The sequence below is a fragment of the Lygodium microphyllum genome, chromosome 4, assembly GCF_053477565.2.
Source record: "Lygodium microphyllum isolate KBCC chromosome 4, Lygodium_microphyllum_v1.1.10, whole genome shotgun sequence".
Taxonomy (NCBI): domain Eukaryota; kingdom Viridiplantae; phylum Streptophyta; class Polypodiopsida; order Schizaeales; family Lygodiaceae; genus Lygodium; species Lygodium microphyllum.
In genome coordinates this window covers 117,702,530-117,726,666 of record NC_141138.1, presented here as the reverse complement: position 1 = coordinate 117,726,666, position 24,137 = coordinate 117,702,530, and the positions used below count along the sequence as shown (strand labels likewise).

The 24,137-nt window shown below is 40.0% G+C and overlaps 1 pseudogene; it reads left to right on the top strand.

Annotated features, from left to right (window-relative positions):
• The first annotated feature begins 2,677 nt into the window (after positions 1-2,677).
• Positions 2,678-24,137, top strand: part of LOC148037524 (uncharacterized) — a 40,501-nt pseudogene continuing 19,041 nt past the window's right edge.

Here is a 24,137-nt window from a genome sequence, read left to right as displayed (position 1 = left end):
TTCTTCCCTTAAATAACCCCCTCCCTTACACTCACGTGGTACCATACGGTAAACATTAGTGGACCCCCCGGGCTCAGGAACCATGAATGATAGGCCAATTAAACATTGGTCCTATCAAAGAATTGTTCAATGTCCATTGTAGTCAATGGAGGATATCACTATTATATCCAGGAGTATCCATAATTGATTGGGGAGGAAGATTAATATAATCAGATGGAGAGGGTAAAGGGATAATAGGAGAACAGTGAAGATGGGGTAAGATAAATCATAGAACAAAGATATTTGAAGGGATAATGAGGGTGGGAAAGAAGGGAAAGAAAGTAGAAATTTTTGAAGGGATTCTATTGGAAAAATAGAAGGAATAGGTTGAACAACAAAAGTAGATTCAATAGGAGTAGGCAAGGATATAAGATCAACAATAAAGGGGCATGTAGTAAAAATTGGAATGTGAGGGGAAACTGCAAGAGTAAAAGATAAAAGAGGAATAGTATCTAGATTAGATTGGAGAATGGCAATATACAATGGAAATCGATAGGAGATTAAAGAATACGATAGGATATCATGAGGATCATAAGGATAAATGGAACAATGAAAATCAAAAGCTGAGAAGAAATCCTTAGTGAAAAAAGGATTGTTAGCAATATGGTTCAACATTTGGGATCTCAATGGATGAATATCTGACTTGTGAAATACACTATGTCGACAGCAAGGTTCCAAAACATCATCCTTCAAAGGTGGATGCTAAGTATAGCCTTTACACCATAATGTATGTTGATGATAAGCCTTTAGGTCATCAAACAAAATCATTTTAGCTGAATGGACATACATGAATACTTGCAAAATCACATCTCGTACATAAATTTTATATCCTCCTCATTCACGGATATGTAGATCTTCTTGGAGATACATAAAAGAGAATAGTTGAGCTTCATGAAAGATCAAGTCATCAACAAAGCTGTCAAATATTGCTTTGAGTAAATCTAATGACCACATATTATGCCACCCATCCTCTAGAGGTTCTAAATACACATTACTTAAGGAGATATACAAAGCAAAGTGATGCTATTGATATTGAATCCAAAAGGATGATGGGGGTGATACCAATTTAGCATAATGGACAAAATCTTGTTGGACACAATTCATACACTGCTGAAGGCACTCGACTTTGGCAAAAAATCGATCACATAGTTTAGCGTTTTGTTGCAAATGATCTAATTCTTCCTTAGACAACAAAGAAGACATCATGGTGTGGCTGGAGGAGGAACAAAAAGAGAGGCAATTTTCTAATTAATTTCATCAATAAAATTCTTTTGCGACTCTACAGTCTCTTGAGAATACCAAGCTTGTGAGTTGATTCAATCATTTCCTCAAGGGTGGCATTCTTCTCTTTGGTTAATGACACATTTGCTTCCTCTAAAGTGGCAACCTTAGCTTCTAACTCTTTAATCATGGCCTGCTATGAATCCATAAAAACTATAGCTACAGTCATTTGTGTATGGATATCACTCAAAGCAATCTTTTCAGAAGCTTAATCTACAAGAGCTTGGCTAAGTTGACTAGTCAAATAATCCACCTTGTCTTGCAATGGAGTATACACTCCCGTATAAATGGTTTGAAGACATGAAGCCATGGAAGTCTCCAAAGCATTATAAACAATAGAAACTAGATGTGGAAGCATAGATCCAAAAAGTACTATTTGCAAGGAAGAAGGAATCTGTGGATCCAGTTGTCCTTTCCTTTGTGTAGCAAAAATATTGGTACAAGACAAGAATGAGGGAAGGGAGTCCAAGCTTCCATCTTGTAACCTAATTCACTTGAGTAACAGTTGGTCTCTCTAATCTATGTCATTATGAACATTGTCTTTGTGTTCCATCCACCATAGTTATACTCTAGATCCATGCATTTCAACATGGTATCAGAGCCATGCTAGGCATGGCTTACCTCCCTTCTCTACTCTCTTAGCTCCTCTTTACTTTTGGTCAGCTCATTGTTAGCTCATGACCTTAGTTTCCACCTCTATTCCCACTTGACCTTCCATGGCAGCCATAGCTAGCAGGGTATTCCTTAGTTGGAGCTTCTAGATCTATGTCATCTAGATTGTGGCTAGCTTCCATAGCAGCCATAGCCAGTAGGACATATCTCAGTTGGAGCTTCTAAATCTATGTCATCTAGATTGTGGCTAGCTTCCATGGCAGCCATAGCCATCAAGACATACCTTAGTTGGAGCTTCTAGATCCATAGGCAAAAGGACATACCTTAGTTGGAGCTTCTAGATCCATGTCATCTAGATTGTGGCTAGCTTCATTTTCTAATTGGTCATCGATAGCAAAGTCTCTCAGTTTCTAGTCACGTACATCTGTAACATGCTCTTTCTTGTATACTTACCTATTGTTGAAGCGAGCCAAATCTTGTAGCTGCTATTTGCTCGGCTATGGCAACACCATTACACAGATCTCAGCATGCCAGTCTATACACCGGAAGGTGTGGGATCAAAAACCGAAACCTTCTAGAGGATGGGATTGAAAAAGAGCAAGGTGTTTAAACAAGGGAAAAAGATGGGGATGTTGAGAAATCTAATTCAGTTGATAATATGGTTAGCATGGCTGAACATGTTGATGTTGGTTACGAAAAATTGACTGTCACAGAAGAGGCCTCATAGCCTTATGCATTCCCGCGAATGTGGACAAGGAAAGAAATCGCCTATGCTAGCTTGTTTATATGCCCCTTTTGGTTCCTTGCACAGTTCACATTCAATTTTATCTCTCAAGTACACAACAGTAACCTCCAATACAATCTTAGGTTCAACTTCCAGTTTGTTCACATTCCTCATATCCCTGAAATTTATGCAAGTGAAGTTCACATGGGTAAAGCTATGGAGTGTGCTTCTTTGTATGGTAGGGACAATAGTTGTGAGCCTATTAGATTTAGAGGCAGGTAGAAGCATAGCTACTAATCTAGCGTGGGGCGACTTACTCTGCCTTGTATCAGCTGTTTTCTATACAATGTACACAACACTGATCGATAAGAAACTTCTAGACAAAACAAGTGGAGAATAGAAAGCAAGTACAATGTTATTTTTTTATTTCCTTGAATTGTTCAATGGACTTGTTTTATTCCAAGTCACTGTCAAAACCTAAAACAGGCCCGGCACTAGCTATAGGCACTAGTTGGGCCTCTATAACACTCACAAGACAAACCCACATGGTCTCGCGGCCAGGAGTGTCTAAGGGCCACACTGCCCTCGCTAATGTACATATTGGGTTTGTAAGAGAACGTAGTCCAATGATTGCCCTTTCTTACTCCTTAGAGGGAGATCCCATACATCTTGATATAATATACCACGTAACCCAAACATAAAGGAGGCACCCCTCTAGCTGAATGTCGTGGCCCCACTGCATCTCTCTTACACTGAGAGGATTGGCCCCTCAATGCATTGCTCTAATATAAAGCACATATAAATAGTCTCCACTCCTATATATTTTGAATGATCCAAGAGATTTGATCTTTTCTTACCAAGCTTGCCCCCAAGAAACCATTCATCTACCCTATAGCTTAGGTTTCCTCACAACTCGATGTAGCTCATGTAATTGGCAATCAATTGCAATGCATCCAAGAGTTACCATGTAAAATGCATAATGCAATTGTGGACGACACACCTCATGCTCAAGCATTTGATGATAAAGAAACCAACCACGTGAGGTGCAAAACCAATCCTTTAATGATTTCCAAGCTACTCGTAATTGTGGCACTGCTAGAGACTAGCACCAAGTTTCCTTGTGCTACTAGTCTCTCTTAAATTTAAATAGTGACCAGCTTGCATGCTATGCATAATCAAAAAAATCAAAATTTAAAACATTTTCAACGACAACTGCTCACTTTCGTAATTCCTCTTCCCTCCTACCGGTTAGGTTTTGCATTCGTTGGGTAGGTGTAGGGTTCATTTTTTGTAGTTTTTCATGTAAAATTTGATGAAAACACACTATAACATGGAAACAAGGCTTCACTAAGGCTTGATCCTTATTTTCCATCCTTGTTATACGCTTATAGACGTAAAATGTATTTTTTTCTAATTTTTTAGATTAGAAATCTAATTTTTTCTCATTTATTTCTTCATAAAAATGTGATATTTCAGAATTATGAGTTCTTACCGATCAAGAACACTCAACATCATTTTTATATTCATTTTTATCCCATATGACCCCAAAACACTCAATAAAAATCCCAAATTCCATTATTTTTATCAAAATTGCAAGTTGCGAGTTTTGCGTGTTTCGAGGGAAATTATTATACCATTATATTTTTTGGTTTTTCTTTCATATTTTAGCAAGCATGCAACATGGGAAATAAAAAACAGACAAAATCAAGCACTTTCTTCAACCATTTTTCATAAAACAAAAGAACCACTCACTTATGTATAAAAACTGCGACTCCGAGGCTTGTATCTCGTAGACGCTAGGCCACTAATGCTTTTTCTTTGCCGTTGACGCACTCTCAACCCAATCTACGTCCTCCATCACTTCAACATCATCATTTACTCTGGATTCGTCATCACAACCCTTCCCCTTCTCTCTTGAATTGATGCATACGAACAACCACTCAGAGGAGAGAGGAGAGAGAAAGCCTAAATTTTCAAAATTTTGAATACTCCATGAAAATTTAAAAAATTATACACATCTCCTTCTTCTCTCTCTTTCTATCAAGAATCTCTCTCTCCCTCTCTAGAATGATGTGAATCGGAGAGGCATCAGGTGAAGGGGCACAAAAAAAAATGTGCCCCCTCCCCCTTCTGTTCGTCATTTTAGTTGATTTCAAGGCTTTTATGAAGCCTAAGGTTATAACCTTCAAAATAACTAGTTTAGTTTTTTTGTGTTCACACTATTACCAAGTGGATATTTTGGTTTTGAGTGAGCAACCGGACTCAGATTCGAGATCCATCTGGACAGGTGGCTTCACAGCATCGAAATCTATAAACTTGGCCTTCATCGCATACTTTTTGGCTCTTGGATCCAGTAGCTACTTTATAATGCCAAACCTTGTGGGGATTAAATGGGGGATCAAACGACCTCTGATCGAGGAACGAAGACTTGCATTGGATTCTTGACATCGAAATGCATCTAGAAAATCTCCAACTCGGCCATTAGTCACCATTTGATTTTTTATAAAAATTTGGTCTTTGGCACTTCTTGCTCCAAAAAAGGTCTCAAAGCATAATCATAAAGAGCATCAAGTTGATATAAAAAATACACAACAAAACACATCACAGCTCTCACCCTACCCCTTGACAAAATCAAGACATGAAAATCCACAAGGGAGAGGCCCAACATAATTTGGCAGAAATCCATAACAAGTCTCTAACCAACTCCTCAAACATGGACTGGCTAAAAAGCCTATCAAAGGGGTCATCCTAGTGGTCGTCTGAACTACCTATCTAACTTAGGAAAACTGGACTAGCACCTCCTACTAGGTGAGGACTCCTATAGCCTGGTCATCATATTTTCTTTTTATAACACATTTTCTGTTCAGGGTTTCCATACTCGCGCGTGTAAAAAGGAGGGACTTGAGCATAGAGTGACCCAAGGAGAACAGGGGATCGGCCTCAAGTCATGACTCCGTACCCAAGCACCTACCAAGCTCTTACGAGGTAACATGTAATCTGTTATTAGCACTTACTTTTATTTTTGCTCCAACCTTTCTTTCTTTTCTTTTCGACTAGCTGCTGCCCCTAGGAAGACAGGGCATTGGCCTCGGGTCTACTAACTCATCCCCAAGAACCTACCATGCCTTCGCAAGGCAATAATTAATTGCTTTTAGAAAATTTCTTCCTTTTTTCCTTTTTGTTCTTATTCAGGGGTTAGAATCCCTTTTTACACACCTCTCTAATTTTTATTTTTAGATAGATTCAAAACTTGCTCTTCTTCGATATTTAGGCATGCTTCTCTAACTGCCTCACACTAGCAAGGACTCCTAGAACAACCACCTAGCAAGTAGGTAGGACAGGGTTACAAGGACTACCCTCTATCACAGGTCATGAACACCTAACAATGTCCAAACAAGAGGTAGACAACTGCTCAAATCTCCCCCAGATATACCTAACCAAACCCTGGGACTTCATGCCTTGATTGCCGATCCCCAACAAACAAAAAAATAATATTATTATTTGCTTAAGGCAAAAAGACTCGAAAAGGGAACAAAACCACTTGGAATGGACACAAGAAGCTCCTCCGCAGCAAAGGCTCCCGCCAAGCATGTCATCCAATTTGTGTAATGCAACTACCTAAACAAAAAACCATTAAACGTACTTGCACCAAACAAACATATGGCCCTCTTGGCCTAAGGAAATAAAGTATTAAAACCTTGAAAAAAACCGGCCCTCTTGGCCTAATGGAATAAAACAAAACAACTTGTATATATCCCCCCTTCGGAATTTCAACAAAATGCTCCATTCCAAGGAGGAAATAGGGTCCTACCAGCCCTAAAATAAATGCATCAAATTGTGCCAGAAAGGCTCTATTAGCAAGATACTGGTGGCCTACCCTCCACAAGGATGCATATGACTACTGCAAGAGATATGAAGCTTGTCAGCGAATGGGGAAACCCACCAAAACAAGTGCCATGCCACTGCAACCTATTCTTTCCCTAAAGCCGTTCAAGAAGTGGGGGATTGATTTTGTGGGTCCCATTGATCCACCTACTAGACGGAAGCAAAACAAATACATCTTAGTATGTACGAATTATGTCACAAAGTGGTGTGAAGTTAAAGCTCTGAAGCGGGATGATGGTAACAACGTAGCTCTGTTCATGTACGAGAATATTATCACCCGTTTTGGTAGTCCCCTCAAGCTGGTAAGTGACAGAGATACTCATTTCCTTAACAAAATCATGGAGGAGCTGACAGAGCTGTATAAGATCCGCCATGGTAAGTCCACTCCTTACTACCCCAAAGCCAATGGCTAAGTTGAAGTCCACAATCTCATCCTCTGTTTGATCCTGACAAGAACGATTGCCGCACATCGTCGCAATTGGGACGATTGACTTACAAAGGCCCTATGGGCATACAGAACCTCCCATAAGGTAGCTACAGGACATGATGAGTCACTACAACACCACCTCCTACACTTGGAATGTTTGGATGGGATTCGACGGATGGCCCTACAATGTATGGAAACCACTCAAGCGCAAGGCAAGGCCTATCATGACAATTTCATCAAGCACAAGGAGTTCAAAGAAGGTGATCTTGTCCTGGCCTATGATTCGAGATTTGGCAAGCTTCAACAATAGTGGATGGGCTCGTACAAGGTACTTGCTGTCAATCCTAATGGCTCTATTCAGGTGCAGATCGTTGATACCTCTTATGATCCTTTTCTGATCAATGGCTATCGTCTGAAGAAGTACTTCCCTCCTTGGGGATCTTGACAATCACAGTCTACCCACCCTTTCCCTTTTGGGTGTCGCACTATCATTCTCTTCGTGCTTCTGATAGCCCTTATGATCTTCCTTATGAGGCGGTCTCGTTCTGCTAGCCCCTCATAGATACCTCTCAACCCTACCTTGTTCTCTTCTCGTCTGATCCAATAACGGTGGCGAGGTTGGTCCTAACACATGGTATTTCTACCATTCTTTTTATTAACGAAAAAAAGAAAGAAAAAAGAGAAGAAAAGAAAAGAAAAACAAAACAAACAAAACTGTTATGGGAGAAAAGGAAGAAATTCCCTGTCATAACAGGCCTCATTCCAAGAAAAGGTGGAAACACCCTTGGGCAGGAAGTTGACTGTGGAAAATGTGGTAATACCCCACAGTTCAGGATGACTGCCTCACCAGTAGAACCTTTCCAACAAGTAATTTGAAGCCACCTCCCTTGGTGCGCTGTCTCTGCAATCTCAATCTGTCTGCCCTTCTTAACAAACGACCTTTCTTACAAATTATTGAAGTACCAGACTTGTTGGATGCCTCCCTGGGTACCACGTCATCTTCAATATCCTGATGATAATAAGAGCGGACATGATCTTCATCACCAACCCCCTGAGTGATGCAAGCTTTCATCCTAACAGGATGGGGACATGAGTATGGGCTGCCCTTTGTATCTATCAGTGAGTGTGAGATAGAGGGTGGGTTGAGTGACTAGTCTTTTCCTTCAAATCAAGAGAGAGGTGAGATGTGTGACTTGAGTATTGCATATACGGGATGGGCCTCTCAATGCACAATGCACGATCTGTTCCTATGCACTGGACCGTACGGCTCCCTGACCTTCCTTCTTGCATTGTATGTCGACGCATGGCGGGATGCACAATTGCACCATCAAATGTGCATAAGACATACAACCTCTGTACAAGTGACAGTGAGGATTACATCAATGGGTTTCAGGGATGGGTTGCCCTCCTAGATCTTTCAATAGAGAGTGAGACAGAGGGTGGGTTGAGTGTGATTGGTGTTTCTTCAATCAATTATTGAGAGGTGAGGATTGAGGGACGTTACGACCATTGGCGTTAAGTACATTTTTGTTTCCCTATGCACCCATGGGATGGGTCTTTGCCATCGTCACAGGACACGCCACTCTGTTCTCTGCACTGCACTACATGGCTCCCTAGCCTTCCTCCTTGCACCTATGCCAGATAGGTGGAACGCATGAATGCACCATCAATTGCGCACACTGGAATACTCCCTCCAAATCAGTTTTCCCTTATTCAATTCTACACCAGTCTTGAGTTATGGGATTTCATGCTTATTCATTGAGTAATGTGCATCATGGGGTGAGTGACTATTTTATCATCCTCTTGAGTGCCCATGAGTTGAGTGACTATCCTTTGTCAACGATACCTACCCCGACAGGCTTTATCAACCAACTACCTCCCTGGGTGCTGCTACATGGTCCCTGCCATGCTAGCTGAATGTTGGAGCAAGTCGTGGTACCTCCTGCAGCCGACTCCAACCCTTCTGTTTAGTAGTGATGGTTCCTTCGACCATATGCAAAGTAGGCCAAGTCTTTCTAACCTTATCCTAATGATTGTAAGTGTACGATATGTTTTAAGTGTGGGGACACCAGAGTCCAATTGGTTGACGAGTCCTAGGTTGTGTTGCTGCATCTAACCCTGTTCGTTAAGGTTTTCAGTGTGGGGACGCGTCCCTGCGCGTTTATGATATATACCCCCTACATATGCCTCAATTTAATCATGCATGTATGCCATGATTTGATTTTACCTTGATGAGGTTCCTTCCCCACCCACTCGTCCATGTTCAACCCACCCTTGGGGCCGTTCCTTCTCTTTTTCCCTTTATCCCTTATTGTGACGATTTTCCATGAGAACGCATCCTACATTCACCAAAACCCACATCCCCCTTACAGCCCTATTCGTCCCTTTGACCTGACCATTTTTCTTTTTACCAACCCCTATTCTTGCTGACAGTTCTTGAGCTATTAATTTTTGAAGCATTTTTTGTAAATTGGGCAGTTTTCCATGTGAACTCACCTTTATTGCTTCTGAACAACAATCTGGCATGAAAGCCTTGTCCTCCATCCTCCCCTTGACATTTTTCCTTTTTGCTCCCTGTCCTTTCGATGCACAGTTAATCCAATATTAATTTTTGTGCATTTTTGGGTCATTTTCGTGCATATTTTTAACATTTTTCCATGTGAATATCCCCTATTTTCACCGGAATTCTAGTTCCATTTGATTGCTGTGTCTTGCTAGCCTTTTCTCACATTTTTCCTTTTTTCTCCACCCTATTTCGACCACTGTATTTTTCGTTATTAATTTTTCAATATATTTTTAATTATGTTTTTTGTGTTTTTCGCATGTGAACCCCTTCTACCTCCACCCGAAGTGAGTTTTGCCATGACAGCCTTGTGCATCCCCTTCCCACGAACATTTTCCCTTTTTACTACCCTTCATTTCACTGCTCGATTCTTTTTGTATTCATCTTTGAGCCTATTTTCGGGTCCGTTTTTTTGGGTTTTTTCCATGTGAATGCGTCCTCTCTCAGTCGAAACCATGTGTTGATGTGATAGATTTCTCAGGCACGTTATTTGGCATATTTTTCCTTCTTTTTTCCCTGCATTCTATCGAGCGGATTTTTCCATATTAATCCTCGTATGTATTTTTGGAGCCATTTTTCGTGTTTTTCGTATGTGAACACCCTGATTTTGACCCGGCACCCGTGTTGTAGTTTTCTGTCATCTTCTCCTCATCTCTTGGCACATTTTTCCTTTTTATGGTCTTTCGATCCGGTGTATGGTTTGGGTTTTATTAATTTTTCTTTCTCTTCACATGTGGCCGCATCTTTCGTGTCGCGCGTGAACACGTATGTTTTTGGTTTTAAGCGCCTCGGGACACCTCGTGGCCTCTATGCCTCGCGTGTCGCCATCCCCGCCCCGTCTGATCCCACCAATGCAAAAAAAAAATTTCTCCCGCCCCTCACATGCGCGTGGGACGGAGGTGCATTCATCATTTAATGTATTTTCCAAAAAAAAAAACCAACCAAAAAACAAAAACAACAAAAAAACAATCCCACAACAACACCCCTAAAACAATTAAAAAAACAAAAACAAAAACAAAAAACAAAACACACACACACACACATACAAAAACACAATAATCATAATTTAAAAAACAAAAAAAACCACAATAAAAACAACAAAAAACAACCAAATAGACAAAAAAAAACCCAAATGACAAAAAAAACAAAAAAGAACAGAACCACACACGAAAAAAACAAAAACAAAAGCAGAAAAAAAACAACAAAAGAAAAAACAAAGAAAAAAAAGAAAGAGAAAACAAAGAAGAAAAACAACACAACGAACAAACACAAAAGAGAGAGAGAGAGAGAGAGAGAGAGAGGGAAAACCCAACAAAAAAAAACAACCAAAAACGAAAAAACCACAAAACAAGGAAAACAAAAACAAAAACACGAAAAAAAAACAACCACAAAGAAAAAAAAAGAACCAATAAAACCCAAACATAAAAGGAAACCCAAAAAAAGAAAAACAAAAACAAAAACTGCATTTCTACCTGTCGCACTACGCGGTCCCCCTCTCCTTCCTTTGCGTTGTTGTCTCCTCATGCGTGCCATCTCCCTCTCCACCTCTTCCCGCAGCGCTCCTTCCTCCCTCCTCCGCGCCTCCCTTCTCGCCTCCTCCCTCTTCCCGTAGCGCTCCTCCCTCCCGCGCGCCTCCCTCCCTTCTCACCTCCTCCCTCTCCCTGTAGCGCCTTCCACTCCTCCTCCTTCCACACCTCCTTCCACTCCTCCTCCTCCCATTCCTCCTCCTCCTGTTCCTCCCACCCCCCCAAACCTACCCCCAACCCTGCCTCCAAACCCCCCCCCCCCCCCCCCCCCCCCCAAACCTAACCCCCCCTAACCTCAATTCCCCCAACCAAACCTAACCCCCCCAACCCTAGTTCCCCCAACCAAACCTACCCCCCCTAACCTAGTTACCCCTATCCTAGCCCCCTTTCCCACCACCCCCACCCGCAGTAAACACGCAGCCACCCCCGTTTCTTATGAAAACAAAAATCTACACCCAGCCCCCACATGCAGGCCCCCTTGCTACCCGGTGGTCCCTTGTGTGCATATGTTCACGCAGGCCTCAAGGTGTGCATGTGGGTACGTGAGCTGCCAGCGGGTGTTCACGCGCGAGGACATGCATTTAGTCCTATCTGTGTGGTTGTGCGTGCCGTCCCCGAGCACACGCAGCTTTTCACACGTAGCCCGGGTATCTCCTTTCATTTTTCACAAACCCGCAAAAAATACCTAAAATTTCCTAAAAACACTTAAATACATGTAAACATTCATAAAATTTCAAATTCAAAAAAGCTTAAAAATCCTTACTAAATTGGGTAATTTTTAAATTTATCTCACTGATTATAATATAGAAAATTAATTACAAAAAATTAACAATATTTAAAATGCTTTTTAAAATTCACTAAAAATTGAGAAAAAATCATTAAAAATCCCTGAAAATCAAAATTAAATTTCAAAAACCACAAAAATTCCATAAATGCATTTGACTACTTTTAGAATATTTTATAAGTTGAAAAAGCCTTGACACATGATCACTCTATTATTTTCAGATCAAAATGATAAGCTTTTAATCTAAATTCATAAAAAAATATTTTAAATTCCAAAAATGGGTTGCAAAATTACAAAAAAATTACAAATCCATTGTTGAAGCCCGATGGTTTCATTTTCACTTAGGTTTGATTGATATCCTAATAAATAAAACATTAAAAAATATAAACAAAAATATAAAAAAAACACTCTTAAATTACAATTAAAAAACCAATAATAATATCACCCAAATACTAATCAAAATTTTACCTAAATCAAATGTGATCCCACTAATATCGTCTTAATATTTGTTTTATTTTTAAAAATAATAAGGTGTTTTATTTTTTTCAATCAGTGGTTTTTTACTTTTTTGTTGGATTCCTTGCATTTGGGACTACTCTGTGCGGCCTCAATCTCTTGCATACACACCCCTACCATGTATCTATTTTTCGTGCTTTATTTAGTTTTTGACATCCCTTAACTACGGTTAATTGTTAAAATGAAATTTATTCACCCACTTTTCCACGCGCGCTCACACTTAACACATATTTTTCTAATAAATTAAAATCAACCCGCCGTTCACTTTGCATGCGGTACATGCGCTTCAGAGGCACTTTAATTTTAAATAACAATGAACCAACCGTCATAAAAATGCACGCACTGAAAAAGAAGAGTGCTTAAGACACATTAAATTTTTAATCAATGAATATGCATTTAGAGACCTGAGTCTAGGTATTGAAGTCCGGGCTTCGTATTAATAAATTGTAACTAACAATTTAAAAATGAACCGTCGTTTTCTTATTTAAATATGTTTCATGGGATGGGCACGTATAGTCCTTTAAGCTGACATTGTTTATCAAAGTTTTGGTTATGTCTTGATTAGGCTATTGAGGTATTATGGTTTGATTGTGTGATATGATTACGAGTGCCTGTAGTTTTCTTTTTTGCCCGATACGGGGTCTTGGGTGCCTGCTTATTACATAGCATGAAGCTTTCGGTCACATATGTGTAGGGATCATGTCGAATTTTTTCTAGGATGTGGGATGTTTGGGGTGGTCAGTTGGTTAGCTATGCATGTGTGTGTTTATTTTAATCGATTTTTTTTAATGACTATTTTGTTATTTTGCAGGCATTCACTGTGATTGTCTATGTTTGTGGTGTGTGTGTATATTCCATCTGAATGGTGCCTCAAGCTCCTTCTCATGTTCAGTATGTCCCATTGATAAGGGATTATTCTTCCCTACTGACTTTTGAGCCTATTACGAAAGCTGGCCTTGCATCTTTTGTAGCTGCTTTACTCCCTCCGATTCCAGATTATCCAACCCTTTGTGATGAGTTTCTTGCATCATACAGTAAGAAATCGGGCTTCGTGCATGGTATTTCCATGGTCATGATACCTAGAGGGTTAGGGAAGGCTTTGTCTCTTCCTTACAAAGGAGAACCCTTTGTTACAGCCAAATAGTTATTCTCAAATGACGAGATTCTCAAGCTGTTACAGAAGCAGACTAAAGAGGTCCTTGATGTCAAGAAGGTGATTAACACTTCATGAGTGTCTTTCTCAATGATTACTTTGATCCTCTCTAGAAGCTAGTCTGCCAATCTTTCCAAGACAGGTTCATGTCTGCCAAGCTTTTAAGAGGGATCATTTTCACTGATACCCTTGAATGTATCTTCTATGCTTCTTAATGAGATATTTTTTGGAAGGTGCCATTCAGATGGTTGTGTTTGTGTTTGTGCTATAATAATTTGTATGTGATGAGTTCGTGCTGGTTGAATTATTTGTTCGAGAGCTCTCTTTTCAACTATTGATGGTGATGGTGGATGGCAAGCCTACGATGCAAAGCTAAAGAACCTCTGATATCCTTTACAAAATTTTTATGACTTTCTATTGTTTATCAGATGTGTTAATGAATAACGAAGTTTTTCTTTAGTATTATTCTTTTCTAGATACAGGTGATAAGTTGGGGTCATGGTGGAGTGATTGTTGAAGATACTACAGAAGATCAAATTGAACTCTTTACTGAACTTACATTCTTCTTTTCCTTAGGTCGCGAGGACGCTTCCTTTCTAAGTGCGGGGATCTGTTGAGAGTAAAAAAAGGCTGAATTTTTGAGGTTTGAATGGTTGATTTTTTATGGATTTAGAGTGATGTATGGTTGTTAATGGGAGTGTTTGAGAGTGTTTTGGATGATATTGATTATGTTTTGGAAACTCATGATGATTCTCGGTAGAAATATGAGACCGCCACACCATGTACAACTAAATCTTGAGGGTGCACCCTCTTCAGGGTATCTACTTTCTATCAAATTATGTTGTTTTTTAAGAAAATTAACATCAACAACTATTTGTCGATATTGTTCAGAAATTTTTGTTAGTGTAGTGCTTCATCATATCCTTAACTTCGCAAGGACATTCGATGCACTTGACTCATAGCCATGATCATCCATTGGTCATTCCATTGGCCTAACAATTTTATGGGGCATTGGTTGTTGACTCACAAGAACAACATTAGACTTTGATGCTTGGCCTCCAACATTTGGTGGAGCCATCTGACTAGCCATAGACATAGTCACACTAGGAGGAGCTGGCAATAAAGGTATATTTTGGACCATGATTCCTCTCACATTTGAGTTAGTCATAGCTATCCCTTGACTTCCATTGCCATTGGTCAATGCCAAATTATTTCCTGAAACTAGACCCATATTAAGATTGGTTCGAGAGGCATAGTCCACTTATAGTTGGGATTCTACATCTTGTGCTCATCTAATAGCAGTGTCTACATTCGACAAAGTGACACTACTCAACTACACCTGAATGTTGAAATCCAGACCATGCAAAAAATATTATAGTTGTGTAGCTATTGGGATAGAGATAGAGGCTTGCAATTTGTGAAAGACCTCTTTTAACTTCTTGGCATATGCTCGGATATCCTTATGTGGCTCTTGACGTGCCACATTTAGTACACGTAGCCAATATTGACCACCCCTTTCAGGGGCAAACTCCCTTCAAAAGGCTTCAAAAAATAAATCAATAGTGGTTATGGTTCCGGCCTCTAGGTCATCATGATACCATATAGCAGCTCTTCCTTTGAGAGTCATGTTAAATAACATCATTAAATTTCCTTCATCCCAGTTACGATAGTTGAACATCAACTTTTGGAATTCGTTAATGTGCAGTTCTGTATCCTCCTCCACTAACCCATTAAAGATGGCCAAGGGGAAACCTAAAGCTAAAAATTTTTCCATTCCAGTAGGTATAGCAATAGGTTTTCATGCCATGGTAGCAATTAAATTTTCTATAGGGGTTCGAACAACTAGGACTATAGCTCCACTCGAAGTGGAGGGATTGATTTGAGGGGGGAAAGAACTAGAGCTTCCTCCCCCTAATGGATTGTGTGCTGAGCTAGGGTTATTAAAATCCCGCCCTTCCAAAGATATCGGGCCACTCCTTTACAAAGAGTATCTTCTATTTATCTTAGCCCATCATCTAGCTCGTTCAGCCATTTCTTGCTTTTGGAGCTTCACTTGATGGTCTTGTGAGTCTAGCTCACTAATTTCTAGCATACACTAGAAAATAGGTCCCAATAAACCAAGGCATAGAAACCGCCCACTTGTAGGCAGCTCCTGACAAATGCACCACCTCTCGGGACATAAAATAGGCTCGACACTAGCTATAGATACTAGCCGAGCCTCTATAACACTCACAAGATAACCCCACACAGTCTCACGAGCGGCCATAAGCATCTAAGGGCTATACTGCCCTAATCTCGTTATTGTAGATAATGCATTTGTAGTAGAATGTAGTCCAATGATTGCCCTTTCTTACTCCTCAGAGGGAGATCTCATACATCTTGGTATAATATACCATGTAACACAAACATAAAGGAGATACCCCTCTGGCTAAATGTCGTGGCCCCACTGCAGCTCTTCTACACTAGTTCTACACCAAGAGGATTGGCCCCTCAATACACTGCTCTAACATAAAGCACATATAAGTAGTCTCCACTCCTATATATTTCGAATGATCCAGGAGATTTGATCTTTCCTTACCAAGCTTGCCCCCCAGAGACCGTTTATCTATCCTATAGCTTAGGTTTTCTCACAACTCAATGTAGATCATGTAATTGGCAATCAATTGCTATGCATCCAGGAGTTACCATGTGATAGGCATAATGCAATTGTGGACGACACACCTCATGCTCAAGCAATTTATGATTAAAAAACCAGCCACATGATGTGCAAAACTAATCCTTTAATGATTTCTAAGCTACTCATAATTGCGACATTGCTAGAGACTAGCACTGAGTTTCTTCGTTCTACTAGTCTCTCTTAAATTTAAATAGTGATCGGCCTATATGCTATGCATAATCAAATAAATAAAAATTTAAAATATTTTCAGTAATCTCTCACTTTCATAATCTCTCTTCCCTCCTACCAATTAGGTTTTACATTCCTTGGGTAGGTGTAGGGTTCATTTTTATGTAGTTTTTCATGTAAAAATCGATGAAAATACACTATAACATGGAAACAAGGCTTGACCGAGGCTTGATCCTCATGATCCAACCTTGTTATATGCTCACAGATGTAAAATGTATTTTTTTCTAAAATTTTAGGTGAGAAAACTAATTTTTTCTTAGTTTTACTTATTTTTTTTCATTTCTTTCTTCATAAAAATGTGATATTTCAGAATTATGAGTTCTTAATAATCAAAGACACTCATCACCATTTTCATATTCATTTTCATCCCATATGATCCCAAAACACTCAACAAAAATCCCAAATTCCATTATTTTTATCAAACTTGTAAGTTTTGGATTTTGCGTGTTTCGTGGAAAATTATTATACCATTATATTTTTCAGGTTTTTCTTTCATATTTCAGCGAGCACGCAACATGGGAAATAAAAAACACACAAAATCAAGCACTTTTTTCAACCATTTTCTGTAAAACAAAAGAACTGCTCACTTACGCATAGAAACCGCAATTTCGAGGCTCGTATCTCATAGACAGGAGGCCGTTGATGCTTCTTCTTTGCTGCTGATGCACTCTCTTAGTCTGATCTATGTCCTCCATCGCTCTAGCATCATCATTTGCTATGGATTCGTCATCACAACCCTTCCCCTTCTCTCTTGAATTGATGCATATGAATAGCCGCTAAGAGGAGAGAGAAATACTGAATTTTTAGAATTCTGAATGCTCCATGAAAATAAAAAAATTTACACACATCTCCTTCCTTTCTCTCTTCTGATCAAGAATCTCTCTCTCCCCCTCTCTAGAATGATGTGAATTGGAGAGGCATCGAGGGATTTGGAAAATTTGCACCCCCTCCCCCCCTTCCTGTTTATTAAATTTTTAGTTGATTTCAAGGCTTTTATTAAGCCTAAGGTTATAAACCTCAAAATAACTAGTTTAGTTTTTTTGTGTTCACACTATCACCAAGTGGATATTTTGGTAGGGCAACCGAACTCTGATTCGAGATCCGTTTGGACAGATGGCTTCGCAACATCGAAATCTATAAACTTGGCCTTTGTCGCACACTTTTTGGCTCCCAGATCCAATAGTTGCTTTATAACACCAAATCTTACGGGGATTAAATGGGGGGTCAAATGACATCTGATTGATGAACCAAGACTTGCGTTGGATTCCTAGCATCAAAATGCATCTAGGAAAACTCTAGCTTGTTGGCCATCCACCACCATTTGATTTTTCATGAAAATTTGGTCTTTGGTGCTTCTCAGGCACTTCTTGCTCCGAAAAACGGCCTCAAATGCTTCAAGCACGGCTCAGAAGCGGCTCCTAACATCCAGCTCTCAGTCTCACTCCTCCTGCATTTTATTGGTGTGGAGCCATTTCACCATCTCACTCTCAGACAGTTTGGTCTTATTATTGGAAAAAAAGGAAGAAATGTAGCTGTCCATACTAAAGGGCAATCAATGATCTTATTTGAAGACTCTGAAGACATTTATGCTGCCTTAAAGATGATGATACCTTTGCTTGAGGGGGACATCTACATGAAGATTAATGCAAGCAAAGTCAATGAAGAAGACCAGAAACACCATAAAGAAGAAGATAAAGTCAATAAAGAAGAAGAAGACTAAAAAGACCAAAAAAAAGATTACAAAGAAAAAGAAGACCATAAAGACAAAAAGACCATCAAAGAAAGGAAAGCGGACTACATTAAAGAAGAAGGTAAAGAAAAGAATATCTGCTATCCCTATCATGACATATCTGATGAAGAAAACCACAAGGGCCTGTCAGTAGTCCTTGTCTCAACTTTTCACTATAATGTTTTCTTATATGTACTTGCCATTAATGCTTCTGTCGTACGCCTTATAAAACTCCTCATGTAACCTATGCATAACAGCCCCTACACACTTAGTGTGGCCTTGTAATAGTCCTTGGATATTAGCCATGTTTTTGGTATCCACACTTAGTCTTTTTTGCAATAACCTTTGGGGATGATTACCATGTTTGTGGCATACCCACACTTAGCAAGGTTCTACTCATGACGGCCTCTGTACACTTAGTGCTTTCTTTACGGTTGTGATTGAGGAGGGGTGTTGAGAGTTATGCAATCACACCCATGTGACATTCTCTTTGTATGGAGCAATAGGGCAAGACTCAAACAGTTTACTAGAGAGGATGCCTAAAATATAGGATGCATGAATCCCATAAGCATAGTGGAGAAAAAGGGAACCATCATGAGCCTATAAAGTGATGTACCTTCTTATCATTCAATGTTGGAATAATATTATACTTTGTCCTTTCAGTCATAGTTAGTGTCATACTCAAGATTGTGTTTATGAGTCCAAGCTTCCATCTTGGAACCTAATTCACTTGAGTAACAATTGGTCTCTCTAATCTATGTTTGTGTTCCATCTGCCATAATCATACTCCAGATCCATGCGTTTCAACACTCGTCGTGTCGTCATGCTTTCATTACTATTTCAATCTCATCTCCTGCAACACTTCATCCTTGCGTTTCTTGTACAAAGTGCCACCTAACAGGGTATAGGGGGTTAATTCTAGCAAAAGCTTCTTCTTCTCATAGCAGCTAGAGATACTAGGGGGATACTGTTGGGTTGCCAAGAGGTTGGATATGTTTGCATACCATGCGGTAACAATTTCAACTAGAAAAAGGGAAGTATGAGAAAGGTCTGGATCATCCTACTCTTCTTCGTCACTCTGAGGGATTCGTGACAGATGATCATCTAGGATATGGGAACGACCAGGTTCGGTAACCACTTCAAAGTTGGAACTTCTGAAACAAAAGGAGTCATCTCATCATTCTTCCCTTCACATAGACCTTGTTCATTAGGAAGGATAGGGCCTCATGATCCACGTAGAATTTGAAGTGTGTCGATAGCAAGTAGTGTCGAAACTTCTCCAAGGCGAACACCATTACTAGGCACTCAAGCTCCATCATTGTATAGTTCCTTTCTTTGTCGATTACTTTTTGGCTTGCATAATAGATAGGTTGATCTAACTTTGAGGAGCCCTTTTGGCATAAGACTGCACCTAGGCCTTCAATAGATGCATCAGTGTGCACATTGAACTCCTTTGTTCAATTATGAGGTTGCAAGATGGGTGCTTCAATAAGGCATTGCTTTAGGGTGTTGAATGCCTCATCACAATCAATGGTCCATGTAAACTCTACATCTTTTCTGAGGAGCTTATGCAAGGGAGCTTCCTTTGTTGCAAAGTGTGCAATGAATCTTTTGTAGTATCCCACATGGCCAAGGAATCCCCTCAACTGTTTGAGGTTAGTTGGCACTATTAAAGTTGCAATCCTCTCAATCTTTGCAAGGTCTATTGCTATACCATGTGGAGAGACAATGTGGCCCAAAAGAACTCCTAACAAGACTCCAAAGACACATTTTTCGAGGTTGAGAGAGATCCCATACTCTCGACATCTGTCAAAGCACTGCTCTAGGTATCCCCAATGCTCACGGATCAGACTATAGATACATAAGTCATCTAGGTGCACCTCAATGAAATCATGCAGATGGTTCTAGAATGCAGCCATCATCACTCATTGGAAGGTCACAAGAGCATTAGAGAGTCCAGACGATGTCACTCTATAAGCATAGGTTCCCCATTTGGTTGTGAAGGTTGTTTTGGGTTGATCTTTTTCTACAATCTGGACTTGGTTATATCCATTAAATCCATCCAAGAGGGACTAAATAAAGCTCATGGCCTGCCATTGTGTCCAACAATTGGTCTGTGAAAGGGATAGAGAAATGATCCTTCTTAGTTTTGGAGTTTAAATTTTGGAATTCCACATATATTCATAGATTTCCATTCTTCTTGGGTACTACCACAATGGGTGAAACCCATTCACTAATGGCCACTAGATAGATGAACTCAGTTTCAAGGAGCTTCAGTAGTTCGGCCTTCACCAAGGCAGAGTAAATTGGGTTCATGTGCCTTTGTCTTTACTTTATAGGCTTGGCATCAGGCTCTAGGTCAATGTGATGTTGACATACCATGGGATCAATCCCTTTCAAATATTTGTATGACCATGCAAACACGTCCAAGTTCTCTTTTAGTAGGTCATGCAAGATTGACAGTTCTTCTTCTGGAAGACTGATACCAACCTTTAGGTAACGTTTTGTGCCATCTGCATCTAGGAATGTCAATTGCTTCTCACCGTCCACTTCACAGATGAATGTCCCATGGACTACTTCTAGGTAGAGATCCAACTCCCTCAAGGGAGTGGTCTTCTCTTCTGATACTCCATTCAAAACGATGTCCTCTGTCAATGGAGACTTAGCTCGCTCCTTGGGAAGTTGAAAGATATTAGAGCTCTTTCGGATCTTATAGGAGGGTTATTTATCTCTTGAATCGAGGATTCATCTTCTAAGGATTCATCTAAGAATGTCACATGACAGAAACCTTCTGACTTTTGTTTGAGCTATCAAACTAGTGGTTGTTGGCACGGTGCATCGTCATCATTTTCTCTTAAGAAGCATGGATAGGGCAACAAGAGCCACTATTGAAGGAAGGCTTATTCTTCTTAATCCATTTCTTATGGATATTTTGCACATAATGTGACTCATTAGCCAATCCAAAAGGTATCAAAGTCATTCTGTCTAACCGCATGGGATCTCTTGCTTCTGTGGCCTTTAGAACTTCTTTCTCATTTGTGCCTTTTGCTAGTAGGATAGATTCTTTTAGCCGACTATCATAGTCTTCTTCCTCACTACCAACTTTGTCCTTTTTAGACTCTATTTCTGCCTTTGTGGGAGCTCTATAAGAGAAGAACAGGCTCTCTATTATGTCCTCTACTTCTACTTTTGTGTTTGTGTTTGTCTTTGCATATGCTCTACTACGGCCATGTAATAGGGAAAACAGTACATCCATGCTTCTATCTTGCTATCAAAGGTGACTTCAGAAGTCAATTTGGATTCAGGCAAGAAGTATTCACCAGATATGCCCTTGCTTCAAAAAGCCATGGTCTTCCTAGCAAAGCAGAGGTTATGAGGTCCCATAGAAATTTGGTTTTGACCACCAGATATGTCAGCCAATAATCTCTTCTTGCGAGGGTTGTCTCTTACTTCTGTGGTCTCTAGAGCTTCTTTCTCATTTGTGCCTCTTCTGCTAGTAGGATATATTCTTCCAACCAACTATCATAGTCTTCTTCCTCACTGCCTTCTTCCTCCTCTTCAGACTCTATTTTTTCCTTTGTGGGGGCTCTATAAGAGAAGAACAAGCTCTCTATCATGTCCTCTCCTTCTGCTTCTACGTCTGTCTCTGCCTTTGTATCTATCTCTGGCTCTGCTACGACCATGTAACAGGGAGAACACGTACATACATGCTTCTATCTCGCTATCATAGGTGACTTTAGAAGTCAATTTGGGTTTAGGCAAGAGGTATTCACTAGATATGTTAGCCAATAATCTCTTCTTACGAGGGTTGTCTTTACGTATATCAGAGAATGCCCAAAGGCTTAATTCTTCTTTGGTCTGCTAATCTGATAAGCCACTGCATAGGATGCATCCCTTCCAAGCCTAGATCCTTCATTGTCACATCCGTCTCATGATGTTCACTAAAGAACCTTTATCAATCAATGCATTTGCAATAAAGCATCCTTCAATCCACACACGATCTCTAGGGTATGAGGATCCAAGAAGGCGTTAGCCACATCCACTTCTTTCACAAGCTTTGGGGCTTTGTTGGACTTGGTTGTTATGGAGGGAGAAATCCTTAGACCTCTTCTTATCATTAGTATGATTTTGAATTTCTTTTGATAGCTAGGAGACAATATCAACAACTTTTGAAATGTTAGATTTGGTTTAAAGATTTCTAGGTCTTTGACCAAGTCATATTCTTTGATAGAATGTGCAAGCTTCTCCTATCGCCTAGGGAATGGGCAACACCCACTTTTATCTTCCCTCTTTCTTCTAGGAATGGCAACATATGCACTTCTTCTACTTATGGACATACTTCCGTATCTTCTATATCCTGGACCTCTGGTCCTATATCTGCAACTATCTTTGTAGCTCTCTGTGGCCCCACAGTGCTCTATACTACATTGTTCTTCTTTGCATAATTTTGTTTCTCCTTGGGAAGGTTGAATTTCACTATCTTGCCAGAGGGAACATTCTCTTTTGGAACTATAGGGTCTCTGTTCTTTGCACTCATTATTGCAGAAACCTCCAATTCCACCAAATTAAAAGTAGGTTTTTGCATCTTCTATTGGGTATTAAAGGTAGCTTTTATAGGAGCTGGACTTGGACAATCTCTTGCAGTGTGGCCTTCTCCTTTGCATCGAATGCATAAGGGTTTTTAGTCCATGGACCTTCTAGGGTTTCGACAATTTGGTGAGATATGACCCTTTTCTCCACATGTGAAACACTCCACTTCTGATCTCTGGCCATTGCCAACAGATTGTCATTCTCTGTAACTTTGAGAGGAAAATCTCCTTAGGCCCAAATTAGGACTAAACTCCCTAGGCTTTGGTCCAATATCTTGTGTAGTCATCTTTGATTCCAACAAGTTGAACCTCACTTATTCATCTTTCTTTCTTCTTTTATGCATCTCCTTTCAGAGAGTAGATATTTTCTGTATGGCTCTTCCTCAATCAGTATGAATAGAAGGCTCCATGAATGGTTAGTTTTCAAGTACATTCATCAATAGCTAAATGTTCCACTTTTGATGGAACTTTCCACACCATGTATTAGATTGCATCACATCTCTTCTGCCTCCTGCTGGACTAGATATATTGGCTGTATTTTCCTTCAGCTATATAGCTATTCTGTAATCACATCATCAACTCCTTCTTAATGCTTGTGACTGAATTGGACAAGTAGTCCTTCAAATTTTCACCTCTTGAAGTACTTGCAATAGGGTTTTGGGAAGCTTTTGTAATCACTACATACATTGGTTGGGTTGATCCTCCAGAGGGTCCTTAGTTCTGATTTCTTATTCAAAGCTCTTATTGTGCAACTGGAGATTGTTGATTCCGGTTGTTAGGGTTCCATTGTTGTTGTTGAGTTTCCATTGGGGGAATCGTTTGAGGCCATTATTGTTGTGGTTGAACCATCATTTGAGGGACTGTCATCTGTAGCCACTGTGGATTCGATGCACTACACTACAAGATTGTTTGCATTTGAGGGTAGGGGCCTGATAGGGGTAGGGAACTGTCTCTGGGATTGCATTTGGTGGGTGTACCATTCCTAGCATGGGAGGATGTAGGACACCTCTTTCTGAGGTCATTGATAGCCTTGCTTCAACTTGATCATATAGTCTTGCATCTTCCATCGCAACTTGCAGATTAACTGGTCTTCGCAATTTGACAAACTTACAAACTTTTGGTTGTAGGCCTCTAAGGAAAACTCCCTTTTGGATACCTTCATCCAAGTAATGGTTGGTCCATCTTTTCAATATGGATTCCATTCTAGAGACATATCCTTCCACCTGTTTACCAGAGGTCTGGCTTAGGTTCATGAACGCCTCTCTCATCCGCTCTTCAAAACCTTCATGCCTGAATTTAGTGAGGAAAACCAACTTCAGGTTCCTACTGCTTGTCTCTCATACGACTGAAATGTCGCACCTTTAAAAGTGGTGGGGAATATTTCCAACCAACGCTCAGGGGTTC